We start from the raw sequence: 21500 nt of genomic DNA, 5'->3' as shown, positions 1-21500 counted from the left end.
GATGAGAAGTTATCTCCACGCTGCCGCCTGCATGGCCTCTGCAATGCCCGTCCCCGCAGCACCGGCCATGAGCTGGACCGTCTCTCACCTGCAGGTTGAGGGTTACCACCACTGGCACCTCAACTGCTGACTGGGGGCCTAAGATTAACTGTTTTCCATGATTGGTTTATGACCAGCATGGGAGACAGGTTGTTTGCACACTCAAAGGAGCCCTGTGAAGGTGTTCCACGGGTGAGGAGCACTTGGATGCACCACATACATACAGAGGAACAGCACACAGAACATATCCTCACAATGAGGAGAACACGTATTTACAGGCTGAAGATACGCATGCGTTCGCTGACATCCCACTTGCGGCTGTTAGGGAACATGGAAACCACTCAGTCCTTTCCTACCACACTAACTAAATTCTTTCGGAAGTAGAACTCTGCAGCTACAAGGCCGATCCCATTTCATTTTTGGTCTTGGAATGGCCATGAATTCACTCATCTTTTTACCTCTTGTCATCTTGGGCCATGTCCCACACACTTACTGAATCACCAGCCGACACTAGCCAAGCCAGCAGACATGGACAATGCCTAACTTAAAGAGCAACAGGAAACGCATCATCCTTGCACCTTGGCTTCACACAGAGATCCAGGAGGGAAGTCAGCCATCACTCAAGCCTGGGATGTCCTCTTCTGGGTCTCCATGCCAAGTCCTCCATTGTTGTGCACGTCATGTTGAGGTGAGACGTCGAGAGCATCAGACAATGCACGCAGGTGCTTTAAATCTACCCGCTCATAGAACAAGGGATATTCAAGGAGGCCAACTGTCGACACCCTCTCTAACATCCCCCCTCCGTAATACCCAGGGGTTCGGTCTTTTCATTGTATTGAACGTCCATCTTCACTCCCCACACCTTGTTTTTTCTGGCTGTTCCCGGACAACGCACAGCTATATCAGCCTCAGTGAGGCATCTGATCTCTACTGTAGAACAGGTGGCTTTTTCAAAACCGACAAACAAAAATGAGTGGAGGGTCTAAGGGAGTTTAAAGACCAGCTGTTCCGGCTACCACTCCGAACAATCAGGAAGGAAGTCCGGGGTAGCGACGGACAGGTAAGCCAACCCTGAAGCACTCTGTAGTTTTGTAGCTTTCTGGTGTTCAATCTGCCTTTGTTGTCTGGACATTCACGCTGTCCAGTTTCGCGCAGATAGTGCTAAATTTGAATTTTGGACTCGTTGGTGCTGTTTGGCTGCTTGTGGTATCCTGTTAAGCCTAGCGACTTAGTCCCAAGCTACGCTATTTGCCCTACCGGCCCAGTCACATTTGTACATTCAGAGTATGGGTCATTACCTCAGGCGACACGTTATTCGTGGCGCTGTTTCGATACTCTAGCTCCTGTCTAGTGGTTCTGAGGTTCGAATCGGGCATGATTTCATTCACTGTATGGGTGGGTAAACATTGGGACCCGCTATAACCTTTCATTCTAAATCACCATATTTACTGTCTTACAATGCCGTTTTACATACTAGTTAAAATGTCATTCATGGCCAGGCTCCGACACCCGTGCTTCTCTCAAATGTATTTGAGGTAGGAACCAGGCATGCCTTTAGTTACTGCATGGCCCAACAGCAAGACCATTTGCTAGGGGCCCTTTATATTCTTTGATTCCCAGTCGGCTTAAAAACAGCCTTGCATTGTTTGAGTTCGTACAGCTGACCCTTTTTTACGTTGACGTCAGTGAGCAGACAATACCTTGCCGTATCTGTTCCTTTTGTCTTTTAGAGCGCTGCCTCACGCCCTGAGTTGTGACCAGGAGTGTGGGACGTTCCCCGATCTCTAGACGGGTAAGGAGGTATTTTGTATCCCTTCCAGATAGACGTTTACCTTTGAAACGTGTGTAATAGGCCTACCTACTTTTGCTATCTTGTCCTGCTCTTACTACTTTGTATGTTTGTCCCTGTTAAAAGTTGATTTTATTCAAGTAGATATTATTTTGTTTCTCTTAACAGGTGACCTTTATACTTCCCGGCGGTGCCGTATATCTATTGATAAGCAGGTACAATTGTTGGTTGTATCGTTCCTTTTATGTCCTTGTGTACACTTTATCACATTGCAGTAGTGTTTTGTTATGGTCCTGAAGAAAGCCACGGTCATCTTTTTGAGACGCTAGTTGGCTGAAACATGTAGACCTACACTTCGAGTACGTGTTCCTAAATTTTTTGGTGTACACGTTCTACTCTACCATTTCTGCGTTTTTACCGTTGATATCACTGGATACTGAATAAAGCATTTTTTCCAGTGATAATCAATTTTAATATCACGTTTTCACACACTGCACCCTACTTCACTACACTATAGGCAGCTTCCTCCTACTTCGGGAGTGATTCCCTCCAAGTTGTATTAGTTCAAACATCCTTGAGCTCCTCCTTTTTATAGTAACTTAAGGAGTTGTAGCTCTTTAACCGCACCAGGTGCGGTTAAGGGAGGTCCCAGATGATGAAGCATGCCACTTCGGTGGGTGATGGGACTTGGTCCCTTTTGAAAGGATTCCCTTATCTGGGTTTGTAGCTGGCCTGTTTAGCTTTTGTTTGAGGTAGACCAATATAGACCCACGGACTCTGTTGTTGTTCTAGGCTTTTTCAAAACCACCAGAGAATACAGAGATACAACTCTATAAGAGTGTTAGAGTTGAAAGGTTGGAGTTGTGTCTCTGATGGTCAGCCACTGATGAGCATTGATTTGATATATTTCCTTTATGGCATAGTTTTTTTTATACTCTGAGGCACACAGCTGAACAGAAAATGCGCTTGAGGGACTCTTTATTACATTCAGTACATTTCGCCTGGTATGGTAGGGTATTGGCATTCGAGAATTCTGGTGAATTGGCAGAGAAGTATTTATAAGTAATGGATACTGTTTTTAATTTTACTCTAACTTCATCTGGGCACAAGAGTAGTCCTAAAAGAACCAGGGCAATACACCTCCTGGTGCCTTATGTCAGCCACTACTCGATGCGCCACCAGGAAACACGCAGATACTGCCTTTTGTAGTCCTACCGTAGGAGACTTGCCGCTGTCCAGTTATGAGGCGACCTCTGCTCCGGCTATGATTGTTGAGTCCTTTTCCTCATGCAGTAACTTTAGATGATTAACTGTATCCGAAAGAACAGACGTAACATGGTGTTCATGGGCGTCGAAGAGTAATAAATAACGAATTATAGCGTTTTACATACTGTAGGAAGCTGGCTCTGTATATGGTACGCCACTAGTTGGGAATACCCAGCACACGGTCCAGGGGTTCCCCAAACGGGCTCAATGTTAAACCCAAAGTGCTGTATTAGTGGTAGTGTGGGCGAGCATCTTTCGGCCTCACACAGAGGAATGTGAGACAGTTAAATCCAGAATTTGTAAATACAGTATTTGTAAAGCGCAAACAGCTACCCGAAGGCATCCCGGTGGTGGGGGCCGTCGGGAAGATTAAGCAAGCTATTGCCCAGAGTCACATGGTGCTGGGGTGACCTGCCGCCGGTGCCGTGGTTCAAACTGTGAGCCCCAGATTCCAGCGTCAGTCGCCCTGGCCGCGGCGCCACACAGTCCAGGGGATCCCCGAAAGTGTACAGCCAAAGTGCTCTATTAGTGGTGGTGTGGGCGAGCATCTTTAGGCCTCACGCAGAGGAATGTGAGACATTTACTGTACAACAGTGATCAATAATGGACACACGTCTCAAGAAGGCGATCCAGACCAATTTTAGAGAAATATGTTTTGTTTGTACTTTATTTTAAAACCAAGATCTTCACAATAAGGCAAGTACGTTTTTTAATAAAAATACTTTTCACTTTGAAAAATCAACACTTACAAACTTTTCAGCACAGTTCAATATTATCCTAGGAGGAAAACCATTTTTTGGTTAAACTGGTAAGTAATGCACTCACAATTCCAGTTTCTGGGACCAAAAGTCAGCAAGGGGCAGGGGTCAGGTGAGTACCAAAACTGCACCACCAGAGGCACAGGAGTGGCGGATGCAGAGGGCAAAATCGGAGTTTGGCCCAATGTGTTTCAATGGAGACTGGGTGCCTTGAGCAACACTGCTTGCAGGTAGGTAAATCGATTGCAAGGGCCAAGCTTTGGGGATTAGCACAAGCACAGGGGGGGCACAAAGCAGCGCCAAACATACACCACCAGCAGCACAGGGGCAGCCGGGTGCAGAGTGCAAAATCAGCGTCGAGCACGCAATGCTTCTCAATGGAGATTCTTCTTTTGCAAAAACGGGCTGCAGGCCTTGCACCGGAGGTTGCAGGAGGGAGACCAACGACAGCAGAGGTAAGCAGAGATATAGGGGCCGAAGGGGCGCTGTCGGTTCAGCTCACCAACGCCCAGGGGCTACAGGTACAGGGGTGTCTCTCGATGTCAGAATCTTCTTACCGGAGCCAGTCGGGGAGCCTCTGGATTCACACTGCAGGCACTGACGTGGAGATCAGGAGAGGTCAGCCAACTCTGGATACAAGGTCAGGATCACTGGGGAGACTTCACTGCACAGGTGAGCCACTCAGGGTCGTGGGCGTCGGGTTCAGAGCGGGAAGGGATCACGGTTCCAGCTAGATACAGAGCTCTGGCAGTCGATTTCTTCTGGACAGGTCCGCTGTCCACAGGAGATTGGAGTATTTTTCAAAAGCAGCAGTCCTCCCAGGGTTTTCGGAGGTCGCTGGCTGCAACACAGGTCGCAGGTTTTCAGAAGCTGGAGACAGGCCTGCAGGGCTGGGGCCAAGGCAGATGCCGTCTTCAATATTCTTGGAAGGGATGTCTTTTGTTTCTTAGGTTGTCACAGATATAGTTTCCTGGTTTGGGGGAGCCACCTAAATACTACATTTAGGGGCGTAGCAGGCAGGGCCAATGGGCATCTTACCTGGGGCGACTACACCCTCATGTGGAGGGGGCATAGACCTAGCCCCGACTAGAGGGGTCCCCCCCATCTTTAAGATGGCGGAGACTGAAAGATGAGCTTTACCTCGCCTCCCCCACCTGAGGGGTGGAGTTGGCAGAGGTGGGCATACCTCCCATTTTTCTGACTTTTCTCGCCCATAGTGGAGGGTGTAAGCCAGGGGCTGCCATAAGAAGGTAGCAGAGGCTGGGGAGCGTATTACAAAGGTGACAGGCCTTTGAAGCTTCCCTTTTCAAGAAGTGGCCCATCCTGGGGGAGGAGGTGTGACACCTCTGCCCAGGATGTGCACGATTTCTGGTCCCAGAGAGCAGGGGCTCGCTACCCATGGGTCCAGAAACAAGTCTGATGGTGGCTGGCTACCTACAGGTGGTCAGAGAACACGCCAGGGTAGGTAGGTTTTTATGGGCATCTCCGAGGTGGCCTCTGGGTACATGTTACAATAAATCACACACTGGCATCAGTGTGGATTTATTGCGAGGTGTAGTTTGGTACCAAACACTCCTGTGTTCAGTGAAGCCATGATGCTGTGGAACTCGAGTTGTCGAGATCCCAGCCCATGTACTCTCTATGTCTTCACTGGCACTTACAATATTAAGGAATGGACCCAAATATCGTAGGGGCATATCTGCGCAGAGTGCCATGTTGACTTTGTCGTTTTTCATCTCACAGGAGCCTGCAAGCTGCAAAGGCAGTGCCATGATCCCAGTGAGGGGGTCCCAGGCCTTAGGTACACAGAGTACCACTTACTATGGACTTACAGGGGGCAAACGTACCAATTGGGGATATGTTTTCAGGAAAGAAGCACTGGCACAGGAGACCTGGAATGCAGGGACCCTGTACTACAATCAACACCCCATCAAAACTAGGCAAAAAGTGGGGACTAACCATGCAAAAAAAGGCACTTTCTCCCATGTTTGTTTTGATTTCATTTAATCAGAGGAGAGGGTAGTTTTCTCTGAAACTCTTATACCAAATTTGGTCTGGTCTTCAGACTCAAACGTTTGCCCATCCTTTGATTTCCCACAATCAGTTTACAATTTTTTGGGGTCCTTCGCGAATGAAAGCATGAACATAGGTTTGTCTGCAACATTGTGAAATGTAGTCCACATTCTTTACAATAGCTCATGGAGCAGCTAATTGTCAATATTAATGTGGAGAGGTTGAAGGCAGGACCCTTGCTGAGCTCTGTAAACCATGTGTCCAAGAGGAGTTCGACTTGCAGATACAAGCGCTTTCATTTCAATTTCTCGACAAGGAGGCAAACAATCTTTTTGCACCTTCTGACATGCCTATCACTTTTCCAATTCTATTCAAACTTATATTGTGGTCAAAGGTGTTGCAGGCAACTTATCGCTCAAACTGTATAAGGCTGGGATCCCTTAGTCCAATATGGCCGAAAGCGGTCACTGTGTCCCGGTTTGGTCGGAAACCTGATTGCCATTGGTCAACACCACCTCACTGTCCAAGAGGTCTTAAAGTTGAAATGTAGTCGATTGTTATCCTGAAGTTTCATTACAAAAGGTGTTTTATAAATTGACCTATATTTTGATAGGATTTGCTGGGATCTAAAGTGGCTTTAATGAGCAATGGAGTAACCAAGGCTTATAAATAAAAAGGGATGTGGTGCATGTAAAATGACAGAAACATCTTACTATAATTTTTATTCTCCCTTAAAGTTTTGATTGAAAATGTTCTCTCCCCGTGTTTTTTTAGCTTTTCCGAAAGCTACTCTGGATCCTTTTCTGAAAGCTTGAATTTCAGTTCCACTGAACAGTTTTTTTATGAGTTTCTAACCATATTATTCATTTTTCATTCTCTTAAAGGAGGACTCATACAACAGGTTAGATATTTTAAAGGTATTATTTTCTTATTTCTTTCAGAGATGCATTTAACCAGATGGGCACGGGGTGGAGAGTAATAATTGGTGGCTCTTCCTTCATTTGAGTCTTCAGATGCTTTATTTAGGGTCTGATGCGAAAGAAATTCTGTCAAATGATTCTCATTTAGGGTACTGAGATTCCTTGCTCTAGGCCTCGCCAGTCCTTTTCTAAACTGATGTGAAGTGCAACAGATTATGGTTAGGCCAGTAAACGACACCTGCTGTATTAAGGATGCAAGCCTGAAAACCAAGGAAAAATTCCCTCTTTGTAATGTGTTTGACTTAGAATTGCAGGACATTCAGTGTCCCGTAATCTACAACATCATGACGCTCTGCTTCCAACAGCCCAAGTCCTTTAGGTGAGAAGTAGACGAGAAAAACAACTATCTAAATGGCTCAATATGTGATTTGAACGAGCAAGTGAAGGGTCATATTTACTTTGGGATGGAAAGGGCTGATTTGGGTGGAATTGTCTCCAAATTATTTTGGGAGATAATCGCCACCCCTTCCTTGCTCGATGTCTGCCCAGCATCTCATTTGGGGTGAAGATGTCTGGCACAGCCATTTTTCTGTACTAAATACCACACGTATGTCTACGTAGGCAATCTGCACATTTCTAGGTAGTGTGTACTTTCCTTTGAACGCCACCAACCCATTTAAGGGTACCCAAGAAAAGCAAATCTGAAGCCATCCAATGCTCAGTGCTAGACCACTACCACTGGCATCCCAGGGTTACAGCACTGGTGCGCTCCAGGCTGGTCAGCCAAAAGACCCCCTTTCTGTACCCGTTGGTGTGGGAGCGCCGTGAAGGCAAACACTAGGAAACGCAACAATTAAGAACTAAGAACACAGTTAAAAACTGAAGACAACACACAGCATTTTATTAACAGTTAAGGAAAAAAAGTAAATTAAAAAAAAAAACACTATTTTCATTTTCACTTACGAAGAAAGACGGGCAGATGGACAAATGCTTAAAATTGCTTTATAAACATCAAGCATTAGGAAACATAAAGCAGGTAATTGCTTATGTGTACTGCTACAGTAGATGTGGGGACAAAACAAGCAGTGGAGTACAGAGTTAGTCCCGAGATGAGGATGGGAGGCCATGACTTTCCCCAATGAGTCCGAAGATCAGGGTGAGTTGTTGTTAGTTCATGGTGAAGAGAGGTCCCATAGTGGAGAGCAATTTACTGTGTCAGATAAAAGCGATTGGTCTCTGCCCAGCATTTGGGCCCACTTCATGTGTTAGGTTAAGCAAATTCGTAGTGCGCACCATCACCCAGGAGGATATCCTTGCGCTGAGCAGGTGTGAGTCTATCCAAACCTAGGGCTTAGTGGGACTACTTGAAAAGCCAGGCCTATAGTTTCTTGCGTAATTCACAAAGTGGGGAGGAGGCACTTATGTGTTGTGGCAGGTCCCTCTGCTGGCCCTAGCTCTGTTGGCCAACAGGTGGAGTCCCATTGTGAAGCGGTCTCCCCAGAGATCACAATTTCAGTATAGTCAGACACTTGCTCTTCATCCGGTGGAAGAGTTTAGTCATACAGACATTGAACTTGATCCGAGTGTAACAAAGGGAAGTTATGTTCACTCAAATTTAGATATTTTGGCATGAACACTGGCCGATAACTTCTCCATAATAAAGATCGAACAAACCTTGCCCCACCACTTTTATCGGGAAAGATGCTGGTTGTTTCCATATTTAGTGAACAGATAGGAGGGACGCAAGTAGCAGATGAGATTAGCTTCCCTAAGGGAGCGGTCAACCAAAAAACATTATGAATCCCATCATCGTCCCCAGTGTAAAAGGGAATTCTTCTTAATAAAAACGAGCAGCAGTTGTGGAGTTCAAGAAGTTTATTGCAGATAGTGGAGATTTCATCCATCCAATTCAACCGCCTCTGACCTTCTCCAACTATACATTCTTCTGGTCATTCCAAATGATCTCATTCCATTCCATACCAACTAAAGAAAAAGAAAGGGTACACATGTGACCAAGCCTATGTGTGTGTGCATGTATGTTTATATATTTATTGCACTGAAAAAAACAAAAGGTTACAGGGACGTTATAGCTAGCAGATAGAATTTTTAAAAAACCTTTGCAATTCACTGGAAAAAAAACAAAGGTTACAGATAGCTCAGATTTCACTTGTACAAAAAAAAGTGAAATTCAGGAGTTATAGCTACCCGAGCTAACCATTACTTATGCCCCCGCTACACACTGCTTATGACCTCACATATTACATCACTCATGACAGCGTCACAAAAGCCTGAAGGGGGTAATAGAATGTAGCTTTGTTATACAAGGTAGCAGTAGGAAAGACTGGGCTGACATTATTCTACTTGCGTTTTTGTTGTTTAAGGATGTCACTAAAAAATAGTTTCTTCTTTTTTTTGTTTTTTCAGTTTTGTGGTCTTCGGTGTAAAGTTGCAGGGTTTAGAAGCATGTTTTAGGTTTTTAATTATTTTGTAAACTGTAGAGAATCAAAAAATATCAAAATCATATTTGATATTTTGGCTACGTTGGATTCTTTCACTGATGGGTAAAATGGCTGGGTTCATAAGAATCTTTCAAATCACATTTACCCACAGACAGAGAAAGGGAGAAACCCTTGATACATCAGCCCCCTTTTCTAGCCAGTCAGTATTGATAGTAGCGGAATTGCCAAACTCCCCAGGTTTTAAACATTCAATGCAAGGTGTAGTGACAAGTATATGTGAAAAGAGTGCAGTCACCAAGCATCTGGGACAGTGGTGAAAACAGGACACCAGACTTTTGGAAAACATGGACCGCAGTGTCACTTGGAATGCTGCTGCAAAAAGGTCTTACCAAGTTCAACAAAGATTGGAGTGATATTGTTTGTACTTGCAGTGATCCAGCTATGTAACTGACCTGTCAAAATCGATACCTGGGCTGAAGAGCTTCCCTATAAGAGATCCTTGCCACATGGTATGCCGAAAGCATCTTTACAATCTTCAGAGTTAATGAAAAATTGTAATGACTCTGTGGTACGTTCTGGTGCACTGTTTCGTTATGCGCGGGAACTAAAATGCAAATATCTCTCATTTTGTGCTTTGTGTTGCATCAAAGAGTCATCCTAACTGGGTAACTTAGCTGGTGGTCCTAGAGGCCGTGAACGCTATATTATCCATGTGCCGACCGTTTACAGAATTTTTGCTTAGTGGTGATGTTAAAGGCAAGATATGCGAGGATCTTCGGTCACATATTGATAGTGATGTGAAAAAAAGTACACTCTACTCTACTGCATTCTCAGATTTTTACAAGAAAGCATGACTGCTGCAGTGGACATAATCAAAAAACAAGAGATTGAAAACACCCTTGTCTGCCAAGTGTTCTGCGCAGTTGGTGTAGATGTGAAACTTCTCCTTGAGAGTAGGCCGGGAGACTTTTAGTGACATTGGCACTGCAACATGTTCCATGTTAGAATTCTTGCCACCTGGTAAGCAAAGAAATGTTGAGGAACAATTCAGGAAACTTTATTTTACAAGGCATGAGAAATAGCTTGCAATGATGCAAGAAATGACCCTTCACCAACCATGGCGTTTGAAGTCAATGAAGTCTCACTGTGGTACTCTGCACAAGTTCTAGATCCCTCCCAGAAAGGGGAATTTTCTCCGGACTTTCAAAGTACTTATTCATTTTGGACCGTTTCAATAACTGAGGGCATATGCGCCCAGTTTGATGCATATGTTGCATAACCTGTCCCAGAGGATTGCAATCTTCAGGTGCACCAGTATTGGTGTGGAAAGCTATGTCATTAGCCAGAGTTAGCAAATTATGTACTGGCTCAAGTGCCAATGTCTCAAGTGCCAATGTTGAGAGGGCCTTTTAACAGATAAAAGTTTACTTGGGCAGGAAAGAGCGCGCGCACATGACCAAAGACTCACTAAAGAAGTATTGTATGGTGTACTACAATAAGTTTGATTTGTAAAAATGTATTTGGACCTCATATACACTATACATAAACTCTCGATATACCATGCACTATCAGTGCAGAAAGTGTAAGAAAGTGCCTCTGTATATACTGTCCCCAAATAGGTACAGTGTGCACAGAGTCCACAGTCCCCAGAGGTTCGGCAGAGGTTAAAGTTAGATATAACCTTACTCTCTAAAGTGGTAGCTTGGTCGAGCAGTAAGGCAGTCTCAGAGGACAGTGTAAAGCATTTGTTGCACACACTCAGTCAGCAAATGGTCTCACACACTCAAGCACTGAACTCTAGGCCAATAGTTTGTATAAAAAAATATATGGTTGTTTTAATTTAGAACCAACAATAGGTATCAAAATATACTTTCTCAGAATGAGATGCTTTAGATGAATACTTTCAATAGGCAATAGACTTTTGAATGCAATAGATACAGTTGTTGCAATGGGCAACACAATTTCAAACACAATTATACATTGAGCTCAATGGGAATTTCTAGTTAAATGCAATTGATTACTTTTTGGATTACTTTTCTTACCACAGGACTGGATCCTAGATTCAGCCCTGGGACATCTCCTGTAAACAGTTGAGTAAAAACGTTTTGGTTACAGTTGTGATTTTTAAGCAATATTTTTGTATTTTAAAAGTTGACAGAAACTTTTTCACATAGAATCACCAATGTTATCCTATGGGAGGAAATTCACATAGCAGGTAAGTAGGGTTATCGTTACTTTTTCTAACTCCGTGTTGGATCCTGGATCCAGCACTGGTGCATCTCCTGTAAACAGCTGAAAGAATGTGTTTTCGTTATACAGGCGATTTTTTACGATAATTTGTAAGTTTGCAAAATCGACACTTGGAAGAATTTCTGGTGAAAACCAGGCAATGTTATCCTATGGAGGAAGATCAAGTTATTGGTAAGTACGCTTAGAATTACTTTTCAGGGTCAGTGCTGGGAACCAAGATCCAGCACTGGGATCTCTCCTGATAACAGGGGAGTACATTTGTTTTCGTATTTTTAGATGAATATTTTAAAGTTTGAAAACTCGACACTTAGAAGAATTTCCAAGTGAAACCAGTCAATGTTACCCTATGGAAGAAAGGTTTTTGCTTTTGGGTAAGTACTCGACTGGCAGAGTTAAGGTTCTGGGCACAGACTCAGGGGTCTCCCAGGGTCAGGTAGGTACAGTTGTTACACCCTCAGCGGCACAGGGGCAGCTGGGTGCCGAGTGAGTTAGGCCCAATGTTATCCTATGGGAGGCAGGGGGGCCTTGGTTGGTGGCTGCTGGCTAGCAGGCCACGCGGCTGTGGGAGCTGGGCTCCTGGTCACTTACTCAGGGCAAATGAAGAAGTAGATTAGGACAGAGGTTGCACTGCCAGGGGCACTCGGGCGGCTAGGTGCAGGGTGCTTTTGAGCCTTTGGGCGCTCAATGGATAAGCTCAAGGACGAACAAAGGCTGCAAGCTCGGGGACGAAGATTCTTCAGGTGCGACCACCACTTCGAAGAGGTAAGTTGGGAAGTTGGAGGATAGGTAGGCACCCAGGGCGCCAGGTGCAGGGGTGCCTTTTGGCGTCGGGAAATCTTACCCTCTGCTGGTCGCGGTTGGAGGGTCCCTGGTTCTGAGGCTGCAGGCGTCGTCAGGAGCGTCGAGGTGGGTCCGTGGGTGCTGGATTCGGAGTCACAGTCGCCGGGGGGACGTCCTCGTGGTCTTTGTCCACTCCGGCACAGGCCAGGCTTGGCGGGTGTAGAGTGTGCAGGGTCTTGTTACTTGCTCTGAGCATTACCACTGCTCGTGGGAGTCCCAGTTAGTTAGAGTCACAAGGCAGTCAGGTCCTCCGGGGTTTTTGAGGTTGCTGACCACTGGAGACGCCGGGGTTTAGCAGGAGCAGGTTCGAGGGTCGACAGGCCGGTAGGGCTGGGGCCAAATCAGTTGGTGTCTTCCTCTTGTTAGCAGCTGCGTGTCAGGTCTTCTTGATCTTCTTGCTTGTTTTGGAATCTGGATCTCAGGAAGGAAGGTTCAGGGTGCCCCTAAATACAAAATTTAGGGGCATTACAGGTAGGTAAAGGGCAGGGACCAATGGGTCCCTTCCCTGGGGTGGGTACATCCCCTATCCTGCTACTCTCCTGTGGGAGGGGGGGCAGTAGCCTAGTCCTGATTGGGCAGGGCTCCACATCTTCAAGATGGCGAGAGCCCAGAGATGTGCTTCACCTCGCCTCCCCCACCTGAGGGGTGGGGTTGGCAGAGGCTGGCACACCCCCTTACCTCCCTTGGGGTTTCCCGCCAGTCTTCCCGCCAGAGTGGGGGTCAGAACCAGTGGGGGCCAGTTGCTGAGTACAGCAAGTGGCCTGGAGAAGCTCACAAAGGCGGCATGCCTTTGAAGCTTCCCCTGCCATTCCTGGGGGAGGAGACCTAGCACCTCGCCCAGGATGTGCATTGTTGCAGGCCCAGGAGAGAGGATGGCTCTCTACCCAGGGGTACAGGAACATGTCTGCTGTGGGGGAGCCTAGGCAGCCTCTTAGACAGGACGTGGATTGTAGGTTAGGTTCAGGGGGCAACTCTAAGTTGCCCTCTGTCGTGCATCTTACATTAAATCCCACACTGGCATCAGTGCGGATTTAATGTGCTGAGAAGTTTGATACCAAACTTCTCAGTCTTCAGAGTAGCCATCATGGTGCTGTGGAGTTCGTCTTGACGATCTCCCAGCACCATATACTCTTAAATGGCAGCACTGCACTTATAGTGCCCAGGAATAGACCTGGGTACTGTAGGAGTACAGGGCTCATGCACCTGTACCCACACCACTGGCATAGGGCACCCAGCTAAAGGGGTGACTGAGGTATGCCAGGGCAGTGTCTTTTGTGGGCATGGCACACAGGGATGTGTGCCATGTCGACTCTCTGTTTTGTTCTGCACCAAGACACTCAGCCTGCAAAGGCAGTGTGTGTGTGTCAGGATACAGGGCCTCTAAGGGTGGCACAATACGTGTTGCTGCCTTTAGGGGCCTACTCTTGTTACACAGCCCTGGGTACCTAGGGTACCATTTACCAGGGGCTGACATGTGACCAGAGATGCCAATTGGGTTTTGGCTGTTAGGCAGTTTTTAGGGAAGGAACACAGGCCCTGGGAACATGATTGGCAGGGACCCAGGGCACACCAAGGAAAAGTGCATCAGTTATCAGGCAAAAAGTGGGGGGGTTACTGCAACAGAAACCCACTTCCTTACAGCAAGCAATAATAAAGCAAAACGTTCTATAAACACTGGAAAAACACTGTTGTTTTTAATGGCTCAAAAATGTGTAACTTCTGATATGCCCTGTTTTTAAGGTATTGAAATCACTGGATAACACTGAAAAAACCCCGCCAGAATTTACAAAAAATAGAAACTGAAATGAGGAAAGCCTACCTATAAAGATCCAAATTACATCAGGGCCCAACAAATGGGAGTTAGCTCTGGAATATATATGAATTGTTAGCGACTACTGCTCCTAGCTACCGTAAACTTTACAATAGGTTCACATTTTTCACTGGAAATAGCACACAACACGAACTAGGACACTTTACACTCTAGCCAAGCTTCCGTAAATTTCCGTCAATTTGTGTTGGCTGAAAGCTGCCCACTTGGGCATAATTGAATGGCATCTTACCGAAGAGCCAATAACATGTTTAGTTAAGCACAAGCCAGAATTGTGCCATCTCATTTAATTTACGATGGTTGACTTTGCCCACTTGGGCTTGATTACACGTGGTTTGATACTGAGCTTTCAATGTGTCCCTGCTAATACAATTGCGTTGTAGACTACATAAGGGTTTTAGCGAATACAGAATGATGCGGTGTACTGAGCATGCCCACAGAGTCAGGTTGTGGAAGTTCGGACCAGGTTATAATTGACGGGTCGAAAGCAGGTTTAATGCGCAATTACAGCAGTTCTATGAGCATCTGAATTTGTCGGACAAATAGCAGAACATCATGTGAATTTTGTACCATGTGACCACTACTGAAAGTTAATTTCTTTTGGAGATTAATTTGAAAGCAGAATGAATTCTTAATGTTCAGCATCTGCATAGTACGTATTTCAAAAATCATGTATTGTGACAAACAAATATGTGTTGGCAAGACAGTGTGATCTTTGTGGCCATAGCACGTAATGCAGTGAAGAAACATTGTAGGTAAATAAGGGTGAAAAAAATGGTACTTTGTGATCAAGGCTGCAGGGCAGCCGTAACGCATCCGGGTAGCACGCTAGTAACGGCTTTCATACTACTCTCATGTAAGCAGTGTCTTCCTTGGTGATACGGGGACAATAAGCTAAATTGCAGCCATCGCCGAGTTCATGTGACACGAGGCGCCCTTCGCTTTGGCGCATGGCGACGGCCACCAAAATACGGAAGAGATATATATACTTTTGCTTAAATCACCCAGCAGGAGGATTGATGTGGGATTACTCTCTACAACTGAAAGCCTCTATCTCCACGACCTTTCCAGCACACCTCCAACTCCCCCAATCCACACTCCTCCCCGCCCCCAAAACTAAAAAATAAAAATAAATAAATTAAACAAATTGCTTTGCCCCCAAGAGGGAGGAGGTACCATCTCATCAGGAGCCTGTAAGCATTTCCGGTATGTTGAGTACATATGGAAGATTCCATGGCTCTCCTCCAGATTCTTTCCCAGGTGTCTTCGGTAATTTCCAACTCAAAATCCTTTTACCATTGTGAGCCATATTTATGTTTTGTCTGATGGCTTGCACATACCTACATCACCAGGTTATGTTCTTTCGTCTAAGGACTCAAAGTGCGTTTGATCCCTGCCCCCTTCTTTACATACTATTCCAGAGGACCAGTGTGACAGCTCACCAGGGGAAAAATCTTCAGATCCGTGGAGAGCAAAGCGTTCTTTAAGGACTTCTGAAGATAATAGTTCGCCATCTTTAAAGAACTCTCCGAGGTGTGGTGGGTTACTCAAGTTCCAGGTATGAAAGTTGGGATCGAGTAAGCGCTGTGGAAGTCTAGGTTGAAAGTGATGGGCATCAGTGGAGACGGGAAAGGAGTTGCACATATCTTTTGCGAGATATAAGCTGCCGATATTCAGACAAGACCAAGGAAGACTGGAGTAGGGCGTGTATGAGCTTTATGAGGGCAAGAACACACAGGATAGAGTGTTAGAATAGTGTTGCTCTACTTAGACTCAGGGCTTCCTGCCCAGATGAAGAAGAAAAAAAAAGTCAATTTGAAATCAATTGAAAAGAAAAACAGACTATTCTTTCACCTTCTAGGCCCAAGTTACAGCACCAGGCATATTTGTGGCTTCTTTCAACTCAGTACTGTTGTTTTACGTGAAGGGCAGCTCAGGTTCCTCAAAAGCATTTAGGTCCCTGAATAAAACATGGAAGTGCTTGATGAGCTTATGTAGAATCTTGATGTGCAGGGTATTCCACCAGCGAGTTAGATGCGCTTGTAAAAAGGGGCCGGTTATGTTGTATGCTGCGTATCCAGAGTTCGTTGTCTGCGTCCACCAGCGAGTTGGAAGCGCTTGTTATAAGGGGCTGAGCTGGGGTTTTCATACTCCTGCTGGGGTGCTATTAGATGTAACTACAACTGCACCCAAGCATCCTTTTAACTTAACAGTTCCTCTCCTAAAATAGTCCAACACCATGGATTGAAAGGAATGAGACTTAAAAATCCCACTATACCAAACCCCAAAAACCTACCACAGAAACAGGGTGTCTATCTTTTGCAGAAGCAGTAGGTGCTTTAACGGGTGGTTTTGATGACCTGCTGTCTAATCACTGGTGTCCTGTGACAGATCAGTTCAGTATACTGGAGTCGCCGAGTCCAGGTAAGGGCCAAGCAGACTTTGGGAGAATAGTAGGCCTCCATCCACTATGGAGCCTCTTCACAGGAGTAAATCTACACTTGTAAATTTACTTACGCTTTGTAGTAAATGTACTAATTTTGGCTAGTCATCATTCCAGAGTGTAAATAAACTACAGACCTACATGACTCCAAGTCTTGAAATAGGGGGTCGAGACAAATTTAACAGTGTATATTTATTAAAGACAAAAAGGACCCCGGAGTAAGTCCAGCACATTATGTTAAAATAACATTATTTGTTTTGACTTTTTAAAAAAACATAATTCAAATACATAGATATGAGTTAAAAAGTACGTTTTTCAACCCTGTTGAGGAGGGCGGCGCTCTTCAAAATGATGGCCCTGCCTCGGTTTCTATAAGTGCTGGAAAATACGCCGTATCAGGTGCCACCGGCCTACTTTCGTGCAATTGCGGCACAGGTCATTAGCCTCCTATGGAGTAACGGGCTGGCACGAATTGCGCAGTGTAAACTAGTCCGCGGTTGGTATGACGGGGGGATTGCGCTCCCCAATGTCCAACTTTATTACTGGGCGGCACAGCTAAAGGTAGTCAATCAATGGCTCCACACGCCACAGTCCGACCCAGCATTTAAGGCGGACAGGGACATATTGGGCACGAGGGGTATGCTGTCGCCCTTATACGACGGAAGACTGGCCCCGGAGTTAATTGGCCCTCTGAGACAGACCGTAGTCATCTGGCACGTGGCCCAGGCCAAACTGGGTTGGCGGTGGGTTCTGACCCAGCTCACGCCTCTATGGGACACAAAGCGGTTGGGGCGGCTCAGGAACAGCAGGGGTTTTGATAGCTGGGACAGCATCGAGATCTCGGTGGTAGGCGACATGTGGCAGAAAGGTGCAGTGGTCCCATTCACACGCCTACAACAACAATACGAACTAGCGCCCTCGGAATGGTTTCGGTATACGCAGATTAAACATGCCTTGGAATCAAAGTTGGCACCCGGCGTGGAGGTTCCGGAGGCATCTCCCCTGGAGGACAGGTTGCTGACGGATTATATGCCAAAGAAGGCCACGTCACTCACATACCGCAAGCTAGTAAACAACCTGCCAGACCCAATGGGACCCCTGCGGGAGAAATGGGCCAGTGATGTAGGCGAGTTTGATGATCCGGAATGGCGGGAGGCGCTAGCTTCGCCGCGTGAGGCAGGTATACCCTCGAGGCTACGGCTGGTACAGCTCCGGATTCTGCACCGCTCATACTACACCAGACACACGCTACATAAAATGGGTAGAGCGTCGCACCCATTCTGTCTGCGCGGCTGCGGGGAGGAGGGTACCTTCTGCCACACCATCTGGGATTGCCCTATAATTCAAGACTATTGGAGGCGGGTGATGCGGACGAGGTCACAGTCGGGGGGAGTGTCGTTGGTGCCGGAGCCCAGGTGCTGTTTGTTAAACGTGTGGGAACCTAATGACCTCAACCGCCAGGCTCAGAGCTGGGCCACGTTGGGGATTGTGACAGCTAAGCGGAACATAGCCCGAAAATGGGGGGCGGTGGAGGCACCGTCGCTGTCCACATGGGGAAGTGACATGGATGCAGCCATGCTGGCTGAGCGATCAACATTCATCAGGCGGGGATGCCCCTGTAAATGGGATAAGGTATGGGGGGCATGGAATAAATTTAGAGGAGGCATATGCGATCCACCGCCAGTGCTGGATGAGGATACCTCTGACACAGACTGATGGGAGAGGCTTGGGGGCGGGAGCGTGGGGCGTCAATATCGGAACTGTAAAACTGTGTAGAAATGGTTTCAACTGGCTGGATGTAAAATCGTGTGCTGTACTGCCAAGTGATACGGGAAAACTGTACAATCAAATGTCACTATGTTTTGTTCAAAGGAAAACAAAAACAAAAAAATTTTTTTTTAAAAAAGTACGTTTTTCAAACACGTTATTTAGTTTAAAAAAAATGTACATTCATTTTTTTTAATTACACTATTCTATACATAGCTTTTTTTAATTTTTAGTACATAAACAAATAACACCTTTTTACTTTAGGTGTTTTTAAATAAATCTTTAAAATACATTTTAATTTAATATATTTAAAAGAATTAAATACTTGATTTAAAATGAAGTTATATGATGGTCACGAAACAGGAAGTAGCAGGGGGGTGGGTTTCATTGTAGTGGGAGCAACAAAGGGCCTGGGCTGCCTACCTCCCCCACCTAAAGGGGGTGCCTGTTTCAGGAAGGGGTGGGAAGAAGAGCACGTCCATGGAGGCTGGAAGGCCCCAGATAGACCGCACAGGAGAGCGCCATTTTGAGTGGCACCAAGGATCCCAGATATGGAAGGCTAAACAGAACTTTTCCAGGGCACACCAGGGGTTAGTCTCCCCCACAGTGTTACAGATAAAACAAGCATTGGCATAGCCAATAGGTCTCGCCTTTTGGACCCTTAGAAGTGTTTACCCATGCAACAGTTGATGTTGTTGCACCAAGGATATTGTGCTGCATATCTAGGCTGCCAAGCGTAGTTGCATGGTCCGTCAGTGATTGGCCATGACCTCCCTCTTGTTCAAGGGGGTATGCCAGACTTAGCGGACCAATCAGATTCTCATGCTAGATTTCCACCTCTGCACGGACAACACACAACTAAACATTCAGTTTGAGGCGGGAAACAAGTCTAGGGCTGCTCTCAGCGCCTGTTTAAATAAAATGTATCACTGGATGCAAGAAGGCATGCTTGCTGTCATTGGAGGCACAATAGAGATATTGTATCTAATGGTGGCCAACACTTCTCCACTGACGTTTTCCTGACCGGAGGCCCCACGATAAACAGCTCTTACATACAAGTATGTGCATCAAGAATCTATTTCCCCAAAAGCAACTATGGTTGGAGTTTAAGACTATCTGCACGGCCACACGGATGCCCTCAGCAGCCTAGAAAGATTTCCAGCAGGTACCAATGCACATGACTACGCCTCAGGTCAGGCTAATTCACTTCAGTTCCCTTAAGTCTACTCATAAGCACTTCTCTGCCTTTCCAGGGTGTTCTGCCGTTGAATTCTCTGCTTCTTCCATCCAGGTTATTGAAAATCAACTTAGTTTTAGAAGACAGTGAAAACTTGGCTATTTGAGACTGCTCAAGGCTAGATACTCTGTTGTTGGAGGATCTTTGCCGCCATACCCCGTCCGTGTGGTAAAGGGCTCTTTCCGCTGCATACGTTGCAGCTTGTAGGCGAGTAATTACATAACAGGGTGCACCTGTGGACGTATTAGAACAGATCCTTGTCGAAGGGGTCTCCACCTCCTAGTGAAAGGCCTGAGAAAGAGCGCTTTGCAGCTCTCAGAGTGTTTACATGATGCAGCATAGCTGTTCCAAGGTAAGGCCTTTGTGTATTCTTCACTGAGGTCCACTGTGTGCTTGGAGGAGTGATCCTCTAGAAAGAGGTCAGAATATGTGGAGTTCCTCATTCTAGGGTAGTTGGGAGCACAAAACATTGCTGGAAGAGGTGAAGCTAATCTGAAGATTGTGTGGTGCAAGTTTATATAGTAATCTAGGTATCCATTGTGGACGTGTTGTAGAATGTGGCGTGTGTGTGTTTTGGACGCGAAGGGCATCGGCAGAACGTCAGACTATGGCGGAGTGGATGGTGCTCCTGCCGTAACTGCACTTGCACAGGTAAGGTACCCTGATAGCCTCTTGGGTATGAACTATCACAATGACAACACGGTTTCCTTTTGTCCATCAGAGGTAACCGCAGAACTGGCAGTTCCACTGGTTGCACATGGTCTGTACGCAGATTTTTCAGAGAGGTGACGTAGAGTGCTGGTAAACAGGACATGCCTTCCAGAGCAGTGTCTTACACATGTACCACCAGTTTGGTGACTGGTCTACGCTGCACGTTAAAAGAGTTAATATTTGGTGGAACCACTGAACCAGGCCACTCTAGAATGTATTTGATTTTTCAGACAAAGCAGAAGTGGTCAAAGTGTCTGATGCTGGCATGGTAGTCATCCAAGGCTATCATTTCGTTAAAAAGTGAACACTTCAACATCAGTGGAATTCTGTGAGCTGATGTATCTTGTCAGAGCTTATATAGAGGCTGAATTATCGGTTGTCCTACTAGCATTCAAGTATGAAATATTCTGGACCTTGTTTCTGATATTGCCATTCCCTTACTCAAATGCATTTGCACCACCTAATTATTTTCACACATAGATGAGCAGGTACCAATATGCTTCGTCCCTACCGTGCCCTGTTGTACGTTTGGCTCTGTATTGTACTTTATACATGCCAGTTCACAATCCACACACTTACCAACAAGCTCAAATAACTGATGTATCACAGAGGGCAACAAACAGTCTAACACTGTAACAAACACATTTTAGATTTGCCCACACCATGCAGTCTCAAAACCATCACAATGCAAGGTACCCTAAAGATATCTAAGTGGGGCTTACCATTAAGCCTTGGACATAGTAGGCAAGTCCTCCAGCGCGACATATCTCACACAACTGTACACCATTAATCCGGTTTTGGTCTACCATCCACGAGCAAACCACCCAGAGTATTGCAAGGCCATAACCAAGCACTAGGACATACAGCCAATTGACATATTATTGGCTGTATGTTCCCATGAGGAATCCAGACTCCTGAAAATTCAACGAAGATGGCGGGTTTTGGGGGATAGGTCTTCATAAAAGCTGAGGATTTGTGCCAGCATCACAGAATTTAATGTCTGGAGATTTCCTGTTTAGCTAACAGTTAGCTTTAGGCAGGGCAAGGAAAAAGATGCAAAAGGATGCACCTTAAAAATATTGTTTAAATTCAAGGTATTACAAATTTAAAAGAAAGTGACAAAAAATTGGGATATTGAGGGATACAACTGCGGTGACAAAAAGAGGAACCATATAAAGAA

General features: G+C 45.8%; 1 protein-coding gene across 3 annotated transcripts in view; it reads right to left on the bottom strand.

Annotated features, from left to right (window-relative positions):
* SPOUT1 (SPOUT domain containing methyltransferase 1) overlaps positions 1-21500 on the bottom strand; it is a 111252-nt gene that overhangs the window by 49389 nt on the left and 40363 nt on the right. The window lies entirely within an intron of this gene.

This window comes from Triturus cristatus, chromosome 1_2, assembly GCF_964204655.1.
Source record: "Triturus cristatus chromosome 1_2, aTriCri1.1, whole genome shotgun sequence".
NCBI classification, from domain to species: domain Eukaryota; kingdom Metazoa; phylum Chordata; class Amphibia; order Caudata; family Salamandridae; genus Triturus; species Triturus cristatus.
This window is presented reverse-complemented; position numbering and strand designations above follow the sequence as displayed.